Genomic DNA, 12,058 nt, shown 5'->3' with positions numbered 1-12,058 from the left:
TTTCATGTTAATCTGCTAACAATAATTGTCTTTTTTTAAAAAAAATCTTATCTTTAGAATTTTGTTCCTCAGGATCACGTGGAGTAATATACACTTGGGTTGTTGAAAAATGAAGCTTAAAACAAAATACTTGATGTGAAGATCTCTTGTGAGATGGTCTCACGAATCTTTATCTGTGAGACGGATCAACCCTACCGATATTCGCAATAAAAAGTTATATTCTTAGCATAAAAAGTAATAATTTTCCATGGATGACCCAAATAAAGATCTGTCTCAGAAAATACTACACATGAGACCGTCTCACACAAATTTTTGTCATCGATTAATTAGCTAGGTCGCGTCTTAATTGTATGTATTTATATCGGTAGTTAGGTCCTTTTTTAAAATATAAAAAAAAACTAAAGAAAACGAGAGGCCCCTAGGATCACCTTCTTTTCATGTATATAGATTATTCATACATTGATGTGAATTATAAATATATTATATATTTATAGTAGCGAAGAAATTACTAAAAGCATGATTATTCATGAACGTGATTTTTATCATCATTTCTCTTTTTTGTTTGGTGGAGCGCCGACAAATTAGCAAGCATTCCACGCGTTGCACACGGTGTATATAACCCATGAGAATTTTGGTGACACTCCAGCTAAAACATGTTAAATGGAGATTGAAATAATAATGTTGTTATTTTATTTTTATGGCCGAAATCTTTATTATTATATTGAAAATATAATAAGTATAACAAAACTCAAATATTTTAAAATATTCAATAATGAATAAAGTGTTTTCGATAGTTAATTTATATCAACTTGCAACTCGGGAGCATTTAACCTTTAACTATGACATTTTTTACGAAAGTTATTAACGATGACAAAGTAATTCCAACAAGCATCGCGTTCAATTATTGTGCAGGTGAGAAGTATTGTCGCTCACGTAACTGATTTATCCTAATTTAAATAACTAAAAATGAAATAATGTATGTATTCAGTTTTGATATATTGTTCGCTAATCATTTTTTCTCATGCATCTATCATTCAGGTGATGTTCAATTATTGAATATACAATTTTAATATATTTCATCGTGTCCAATATGTGAGTGTCATGTCAACGATAAACACGTTCAGTGGATATTGAAAAATAATAAAAAAATAATTTTTTAAAAAAATTAAAATTATATAAAAAAGTAACATGGCCGTTTGGTGGATCGATTGGCTTTTCCAGTTTGATTCAATCATTCGCAAGTTGCAATGCATGTTACTTCTGAATATGTCAGACTAACTTTTGGCTTGCATCCAACTTGTATAAACCTGCTCATATTACCAAAGGTCAGAACAAAAAAATTATCATTTTCTTTACAAAAATATATTATAATTATTGTAAAATACAAAGTTCAATATATCTGAATAATCTTCATATTTGATCCACGCAATTATTATTTTTATAATATTAGTTAATAAGTCAGTGCAAACTTTTCGGGGTAGATCCTATGATTTGTACACTCGTGCATCTTCATTATTTGTGCGGGTTCTACACTAAACAAATGGTAGATGCTAACATCCGATGTAGCATAGAATCTCCCGCTCTCTAATTAGGTTGATTGTCACAATTAGTCGAGCTAGAAATCTAATATATATAGGATTTTAATAAAACTCAATTATTTTTAAGTTATATTATTTGTGGAATATGTATTGCCCCATTTTGTTATTCGGTAAGAAGAAATTCGGGGACACGACTGATCAATTTTTACTTGACAAATAATCAAGCCTCTTTTCTTGTTATCCATAATCTTGTCATCATAATTATAATTATTGGAGCTTTCTCTACACATAGTGGAGTACTAAGAGGTGATCGACCCCTCCCTAAATAGAAAACAAATTCAATAATATTTAAAAATATAAATTTTATCTTCTCATTACAAATATATATATATATATATATATATATGTCCTTATTTTGTGTGCTTTTTTTTTTCAAATTAAACATCTCAAATCAAGAAAAAAGCAAAGCTTATTTCAAGACGGTTTTTTATTTCTTTCCTAGTTTTGTTACAATAATATTTATTTTCTTCCGTTATATTGCAATAATCTTTACATTTCTGGTGAAGGCTTACTAGTTTTATTATTGATTGTTTGTTTCCCTTTTAGTTCTTCTCATACATCTAAGGTTGCTAATTCTATCCTCATAATGAACCTATGTAACATCAAGAGAGATTTACTACCGGTGTATGCATAACCATTCGACCGGGTCGACCCTATCTATAATTAGGTATTTTGGAGTCCACCCATTCAATTGGCTGGTTGTATTATGACATGAATATTTCTCCAAGTGTAGCAAGACATATCTATTCATAAAATAGATTCGAAACTGTATCGTCTGTCTCTTCATGATTTTAATAGTTAAACAGTTTGTTTATCCGATCCTAACAAAAGCATTGCGAAAAAAATTATCGATCAGAGCTGAAAACTCATTCTCGACTAAGGTAGGATGAACATGTTAAACAAAATGCTAACAATAGTAGCGTAAAATTGTACTCGTAAAGATAAAGCAGTAACATAAACAAACATGCTGTTTAAACTATTAGTAATGTATAAAACCAGCAAATCAGTATCGTGAAGAAAACAGTAGTATAAGAAACTGAATAAAAAAACGATTAAAAAAATTTATCTTGTTACATGGCCTTTTGTTGGTTAGATCCCTCTCGAGGAGGGTCCTAACCAAAAAAATAATAATAATAATAATATTTGTGTACGCGTGACATTTGGCTGCATACTCTTCATATAATTCTAAAAAATAAACCGATTAATTTTTTTTAAAAAAAATATGAATTATATTACAAAATTTTACGCACCAAAAGTTAAAACAAAGTAGTGATGCATGGGATCACGTATGCTTGATAGCGACGCTTAATTACGTCCATTCAAAGGGCGAGATCGCGACGTTTTTCCAGATTTTTCTTCGAAGAAACCTAATTTTTCTATGTTCCGAATTCTAATTCCACGAAAAATATGATGTCATTATAATTATATGGGACCCATCAAATGAAAGGTCCAAAAAATATGATGTCTTTTTGGACAAAAATATATATTTATATAATTAAGGGGGTCCAACGCACATTAAGTTGAGTGCCTTGTGATTAATTCTTTCTTTTTATCTAATTAGTGTAACCTGACCAAATTATTTCCATAATCTTTTAACTTTTAAGACCAATTTATAATCATGTAACAACACTGATGATACATCATTATTTTATATAATGATTTGATCTATGACTAATTAATTAAATCAAATTACTAATTATTCAACATTTGGCCTTATAATTACTAACTTATGAAGCATTATCTCTAATGACTTTCTTCTACCCGTTTCCAAGATAAATTTGAATTGAATATAATGCTGGACAAACACTCAACGTGTATGTGCGATCGAGTGCGTGTAACACGATCTTTGATTTTATGGAAATAATTAATGTAAGTGATATTTGGTCTTTCGACGGGATTGATTTTTGATCAATTTTAAAATTATTTTTCGAGGTAATGCTAAAATTTGGTTTGAAATATAAGAAAATAATTGCGAATAAAATGGTTGAAATATTTAATTTACTTGCTAGTTTAGTTAAACAGAGATGAAAAACTATTATGTTTTTCATTTTAAAGGTGAAATGGACTGAAGCTTCAATTAAAATTCATGTTCTTGGTTTTTAGGTACATGTCCCATTTGATAATAAAAAAATGTAATTCCTTAATAAATATATCAAATCAAGACCAACTAGTTACATTGAATTGAAAATATAGACTGCATGCACGATTATATTTAAAAAAAAAAAACAAGATTTATTTATTTATATATTTTTATCCTTAGATGGATATCATGTGTCAACCACTCCAAAAAACCGAATCGAGCTATTTTCATTTTATAGACAGTTATTTGTAATTTTAGTTATATTTTTTTATAACTATAAATGGCATACATCTCAACTATTTGTTATAACTAACAAAAATGTTGTTATATTGTGTTTTTAAGATATTATTGGTTGGTAAGCATATGATATTGTGTTTTTAAGACATGATAAGAGGACATAAATAACATATTGTTCTTAGTCAGAACTTTTTAATGTCCGTCAGTGATTTTCGATGTCATTTCATCATTTTTTGGGGCCACATTATTAATTTTCAGTTCCAACGCCACGTGATAATCAATCCAGTGAAAAAATACTAAAATTGAGAATTGACACTAACTTAGATGACTAAAACGACAGTTCGAAAACTTAAAAACCTAAAAATAGAAAATGATCAAGTTACATACCAAAATAGTAAATTTCTCCATTTTGAAATTTTAAGAATATTGTGTAAATTATCTCACATTGGAAACTCAATATAAATCCTGATAATTAATATATTTGGAATACTAAAGGTTCGAGGACGAATTAAAAAGTTCCAACTCTGATTCGATTATATTTATTATACTAATGACATTCTTTATTTCCTCCAAACGTACACATAATCTTCTATTTACCAACATATCTTTAAAATATTAAATAAATTAAGAATTAATGTTGATTAATAAACATGAAAAAGTAATATAAAATTATCTAAAATTCATTCGATGACAATGACTGGAAGATTTGGAATGAAATTTGTTCCATTCAACCTAATTTGCTTATTCAACATCCGAAAAACTTGTAATTATATGTTGGGATCCACTTCACGCTCAACATTAATTTACTTTTTTATTATTTTTTAAATTATCCTCAAAAGTAAAAATAATTTTATTATCTTCTGGATAAAATATATATATTTATAAAAAAATTTATATCTATATAAATTTATATTATCTTCTGGAGAATGCATTGGCGATCTTGGGAATTTTTATGCCAAGTAAAAGGCAGGGCGGTCTTGGATTCAGAAATTTGACCGAATTCAATAGAGCCCTCTTATCAAAACAGCTATGTCGTTTCATACGTTATCCTGACTCTTTAGTCAGTCGTGTTCTTAAAGGTAGATATTTCAGGCATGGGTCAGTGCTGGAAGCGGGCTTGGGCAGTAACCCATCTTACATCTGGAGATCGATATTATGGAGTAAGGATATCCTCATGTGCGGTTTAATATGGAGAGTTGGAGACGGCCAATCAATAAAAATATTTGGAGACAAGTGGATACCGAGCATGCAAGCAATTATTTGTGATCCTCTAGTTCCATGGGAGCGTGAGGTGACAGTTAGTGCCTTGATTCAAGATGGGGAATGGAATGCTAACTTAATAGCTAATAGGTTTAATCCATATGTCGCCGGGGAAATCCTCAAGATCCCACTTTCGGTAGAAGGGACTCCTCATATATTATTCTGGAGGCATGATGCCAAAGGTCAGTACACTGTGAGAGATGGGTGCCGCACCCAGCATGGGCTATTCTTAGCCCCGGAGCATCAATCGAAGCATCCCAACAAGGATTGGTGGTATTTTCTCTGGAGCCTTTTTGTTCCACCAAAGATTCGGTTATTCTGGTGGAGTATTTCCCATGATTGTATACCGACTAACCAGAATCTATCCAGACACCATGTCCCAGTGAATGAATCCTGCAATCTATGCAATTTTTCTACAGACTCGTATGGACATGCCCTGTTCTTTTGTGCTGCTATTAAACATCTGTGGAAGAACACATCTTTTGCCCAAGTGTTAAGAGGAAACTCCCAAGCTAACACATTGGAGCTTTGTCTGTGGTTGAAAGACCAATTCTCAAAGATGGAATTTGAGGAGTTTGCAATTCACACATGGGCGGTATGGAAAGAAAAGCAGAAATATCTTCATGGAGATAAGGAGAAACCGTTAGCTGATAATGTTTCCTGGAGTTATGCAATCTTATCTGATTTCAAAAAAGCCCGGACCAAAGAGAAAATTGAGGATGCATCAAAAAAGAGTAATCCGGAGAGGATATGGAATCCGCCAAGATTATGCACATTAAAACTCAATGTAGATGCTGCCGTGGATGATAATAGACATCATTTTAGCATTGGTGGCGCACTCCGAGACAAACAAGGTCGACTGTTATTAGCTTTTGGGAAGCAAATCAACCAATCCATTTCAGTGGTTCATGGTGAACTTCTGGCTATTCGAGAAGGTATTATTCTAATGCATGACAAAGGCTTTACTGATGTTCAAGTTGCAACCGACTCCTTATTGACAGTGCAAGCAGTCACTACCACTCGGGATGATATTGGTTATACGAGCCTCTGTGCAACAGATATTAGAGAGCGTATGAGTGAATATGAGATATCTGAGCTTATTCATGTTCATCGTACGGCAAATAATGTAGTTCATAGCATTGCACGTTTTGCTTTTGATTCCCCTTCATCATTTGTTTGGTTGAATGGTGATTTTCCTTCTAGGTTGCCTAAGCTTGTAATGGATGATTTGAATCAATAAAATTACAAGTTTTATCAACAAAAAAAAAAATTATATCTATATAAATGTATGTGCAACCTTTTTCTTACGTTGAATTTCATGAAAATTTTGCTACAACTCGGATTGATTTATCATTCTCTTGAGGTTATCTATGAAGAGGCAATTGCCTGTACTCAAATTCTTTTCCAAAAAAAAAAAAAGGAAGAAAGAAAGAAAGAAACCTTGGCCTTTGTTGTGAACATTTATTTCATGGCAAACTACTTATTTATTTGCATCAATTTTCTCCCTCTGATCTCCACCTATTTTTTCAAATACCAATGATACTTTTATATACATTTTGTAAATATAAAATTTTGAAATGCCTTGGTGATATAAGCCAAACTCGAAACTACGATTGGATCTGATTCCTACCCTTAAATCGGTTGATTTCCCGCGAGACAATTTCATATATTTATATCCGTGAGACGGGTAGATCCGATTTATACTCTAATTAAAAAAATAATACTTTTGACATAAAAATTAATATTTTTCACGGGTCGGTCATAGATCAGTATTACAAAATTACCTCACGAGACAATCTTATGGATCTATATTTGTGAGACGAGTCGACCCGATCTATACTAAATAAAAAATATTATTTTTGACATAAAAATTAAGACTTTTTCATAGGGCGTGTCAGGTCATAAACCCGTCTCACAAAATTGAGCCATGAGACGGTCTTAATGATGGACGGTATAAGATAATAATTCATCAAGCAACTATTATATATTTATTATATAATAAAAATAGCTAATATATTTTGTGTCACGTTGGTACGTTGGTACTCGAGACAAAACTAGGCGTCTGAAGAAGTCAGTCCAATGCACTAAATACTATTTTAACCAGGGATGTTACCAGAATTTCAAAATATGAAGAGCTAGAAAATAAAAAAAGTTAATTTAGAAATCAATACAACATTTTTCACATGACATAAAGATTAAGTGTAATACACGATTTTCACAATATAATCATCAAATCTGGATAAATGTTTTCCAAAAGTTCAAACATTAATCATATGAAAGAGTACGCATAATAATAAAAAAAAAAAACTTACGCGAAAGAAGATAACTTAAATAAACACTACTTTAGTCGCAACCTTCGATTTTCAAAAAATTAAATCTATCAATTATGTAATCTATATCAATGTTATGAGCAATCTCTCTCAGTATACAAAACAATTGTAATGATCCAATTGTGTCTTCAAATGTTTCATGTCATCTTTGGGAAAATCATTGAGATAAAATTTATCGGTCAAAGAATAAATATCACTTTCAGATAATGATTTGAAGCCATCACTGGGATTTAAGGCTTCACAGAGAGTAAGAAGCTCTATTAAGATGGAAATTCCAATTTCCAGGCGCTCCTGAAGCTGTGAAAGATGAGTTTTTTTTTTTCCAATTGTTTGTTTACTTTCTCTCTTCTTCTTTTTTCATTATATTTTTGTAATGGATGAGTTTAAAAAAATAATTGGACTACACTATGTCTATATAAAAAAAATTGACAATCTTTGCTAGGTTTGAGCTCAGCCCATACTATGGCTACGTCCCTGAATTTTTAACTAGTTGCTGATGAAAACCCAATTTAGGCAACCTTGTGATACAAACATATTTTTCCATATATATATGTGTGTGCGCGTGTGTTTAATATATGTTACACTTGGGGTAAACACTTCTCCGATGATGAATTGAACATGAATTAAAATGCACGAGAAGTGTTCATTCAGGTAATATAGACGACGGAACTGATATAGTTTTTAACCATGTATAAAAAAAATAGGGCGAATTATATGGTGAGAGAAATCCAATTCAACTTGACAAAGAGTGTAACTTCTCAAAGTCGAGTAAAACATGTTCACAAAATTTCAAAGCAAAAGCGAAATCGGGATTTGATAACCTAATTTATGCACATATTCACAGAGATAAATGAAACTAGTTTAGGGGAACGTGTATGCGCGCGCGCGCTCAAGTTTGACAAAAAAATTAATCAGATTTGACCTAATTTGTCCGCGTCTGACTCAGCAAAGCACGACTACCACCTTCTTCTTGGCTTCTTCCCCATGTATGTAACATGCATAAAACACATACATATATGATACATACATACCATTTCATTTATAAATGCATCATTCATGTCCATTGCATGACATGGAGGCATGAAATAGACTTAGTTAGGGGATATATATATATATATGTATATATGTATATTATATTTTAGAAAAATACTAGTTTTGATAACGTGGTTTTTGGCACAAAAAAAATATATATTCGTTTTCCATTTTAAGTTATTCAAAAAATTTATAAAAATTATTTATGAAATATAATATTAAACACATAATATATATGTGCGTGAATATTGAAATTACGGATTCCATAATTTTAAATCTTTCCATTTATCCAAACAAATTAATAGAATTTTAAACATTGATTTGAAGTTTGTGATTTCAAATAACTCAGTCTAAATGACCTGATAAGAATATTTTATTACTCATTTACTGATTAATGAAATGAACACTATTCCGAGACATCACGTAAATTAAAATTGTTTTAAATAATTTTATAGCCAAATCACATCTTAATACTAACCCTGGCACAATTTCAATAAATTGAATTTTAAACTGAAAATTGGCCTTCAGTCCCCAGCCGTCGATTTTTTTTATGTTCAGTCCCTGTGTACTTTTTTAGTACCACATTCTGACATGAAGTGTACCACATTTTGTATGACATAGTACCACAATTTTGTGGGTAGAGAGTGAACCCAAAGAAATGTTTTGATTGAGGATTTTTCACCAACTTCCTCAATTTTAAACACAAATATTCAATTGTGTGTGTGTGTATATATATATATATATGACAAAAACTTGTGTGAGACGGTCTCACGAGTCGTATTTTGTGAGACAAATATCTTATTTTGGTTATCCATGAAAAAAGTATTACATTTTATTGTGAATATCGATATGATTGACACGTCTTACAGAAAAAAATTCGTATGTATATATATAATTTTTTATAGTGTGTAGGGGTCCGTTTGAACTTTGAAGTGTCACGTGGAGTCTGACTTTATCTACAAATTAATTTAATTGAATTTTATGGATCCCAGTATGAAATGGAATTGGGTTTAGGGAAACTGGGAGAATAAAAATTCTAGAAAAAAGGTTATGGCTACACGAGTAGACGTGAGGGGGCCCTTCCTAGTTGGCGCTGCGTCGGATTTTAATTCTTTTGTCCAATCGTGGCACCTTCTAGTAAATTAGTAATAATATATGTGCTGCTTTTCAATTATTTTATTTAATAATTTTTTTATAAAAAAGATTGCTGATCTGGCCATTTAGAAAATACATAAAAAGTAAAACAGAATATGACATATAGAAATAAGACAAAAGCTCGTGTGAAACGGTCTCACAGATCGTATTTTGTGAGACATATATCTTATTAGGGTCATCCATGAAAAAGAAAAAAAATACTACTTTTTATGCTAAGAGTATTATTTTTTATTGTGAATATCGGTAGGGTTGACCTGTCTCACAGATAAAGATTCGTGAGACCGTCTCACAAGTGACCTACTCTAGAAATAATAATCAACCATTGAGTTATCATTGATAGATACATGGAAAAAAAATCGAGATTGTTGATATTGTAATCGAGCTAGAGTTCGATTTCGGAGTTTGTTTTGTGTTGTTCGATTATGTTTCACTAGCCTTCATTTTAACATGATGCTGTGGATATAATATCATAGATAAAAAATCGCATCAACTTATGTAATTTAGTTTTAAGTCATTTTTTGTTGCTGAAAAAAATAAAATTTTACAGTTTGATCTTAAAAGCTAAGTTTTTGTCACCTCTCTCAAATATGGGCCTATTCATGCTGCTCGATTGCGGGCTATTAGGCTAACGAAAATGATGGGTTTTGAAAAACCCAACTATTGTATTTTGTAAAACAAATTGAAAGCCCATGCACGTGCGTTTTAGCGCGGGCCCACAAACAATTGTTTTCTCGATTTGGTTTTTTTTTTTTTTTTTTTTAAATTTTTTCCCTTTTTTGATTGTTATGTTTTGGAATGATATATTAATCGGTGAGATCCTAAAAAAATTTGTTTTGTGGGTTTATGATTATGGGAAGATTTTTATAGAAGTTTGAGATTTTTTGATGAGTATGTTTTTTGTGAGACGGTCTCACGAATCTTTATCTGTGAAACATGTCAACCCTACCGATTTTCACAATGAAAAATAATACTCTTAGCATAAAAAATAATAATTTTTCATAGATGACTCAAATAAGAGATACGTCTTATAAAATACGATCCATGAGACCGTCTCACACAATTTTTTGTCTTTTTTAATATTTGATACGACAATGAGATGAAGCACTGAGATTGAAAATAAAAATAAAAATTAACTCTATAGGTTTTGGACCGGAGACATCCTTGCGACTTTTGAACACAGTTTTCTTTTGGCTGAGTCTAAAATGTCAAAGCGCCATCTTTGATGTCTCCAAAAGGCTGCTAATGCGCTTCCTATATATATATTTTTAAAATATTTTGTTAATGCTAAATGATTTTTAAATGTTTGAATATAAAAAGATATACTCTAAAAGAAAAAAAAACGCATGACTGCTTGTCTGAAAGAAGAAGATTCATCGTCCTTTTATTTGACTTTACATTCTCTGTATTTGCTAACCTCGATTTTCAAGCGTGATAAGAAATTCGGGATTTATTGAAAATACACTGGCATAATAAATATTCATCGTATTTTCATATTATATAAAATGATGCTACAAGTACATCGATATTTTTACATCAAAACTTGCATCACAAAAAAATAAATACAAAAATTCAATTTGTCAAAATCTCATAATATATTGAATAAAAAATATAAAGATATAATTAATGTAAATATCAATGTATGATATATTGGATGTACCTTTAACATTATCTTTTTACGTATATAAAAAAGATAAGATATTAAACAAATATTTAATTCATATAAAAAAATTTGTAATCATTGGTGATATCTCCATAAGAGCCCGGGTCATGGATGACCCGAGATATTATATGGATAGCCCAAATCAGGGTAAGCTTACAGGAAGAGTTCATCAGTAGTCAGACAGATGAATGACCGAGACATCTTCATCCCGAGACCTCGGATTATCAGAAGATCGATATTTTATACAAGCTCCCGGGAGGCTTTCTATCAGGGTTACCTCGAAAGTAGCACCTCACTCGAGTGCATCAGTATGAGATACCTTATATTTGGCAATCATTACTGTCAGAGTTACGGGAGCTTGGCGTGTCAGAGAAGTTGTCAAAAGTAGAGCATGAGCAGCCATCTTACCCTAATTAGTAAATGGGCACTGAAAACAAGGTAATCATGTGATTTTCTTCATATAAATAGCAGATATGTTTATATTCAAAGGATTCTAAAAACAATGATGCGATCAGTGTAGATTGGGTAAGCAGGAACAGGGCAATCCACCGAATCGAATAAGAGTTTTGTTACGGTAAAAATGAACAAATGAATATATCTCGTGGTGAAGGTATATCTGTATGTTATGGATGCTGCAACGGTGACCTGCAAACAATAAGATGAACTCGTGAATGGGCGCCGAAGAAGTGTCCGGCGTGACCACTCC

The sequence above is a fragment of the Primulina tabacum genome, chromosome 2 (assembly GCF_025594145.1).
Source record: "Primulina tabacum isolate GXHZ01 chromosome 2, ASM2559414v2, whole genome shotgun sequence".
Taxonomy (NCBI): Eukaryota; Viridiplantae; Streptophyta; class Magnoliopsida; order Lamiales; family Gesneriaceae; genus Primulina; species Primulina tabacum.
This window is presented reverse-complemented; position numbering follows the sequence as displayed.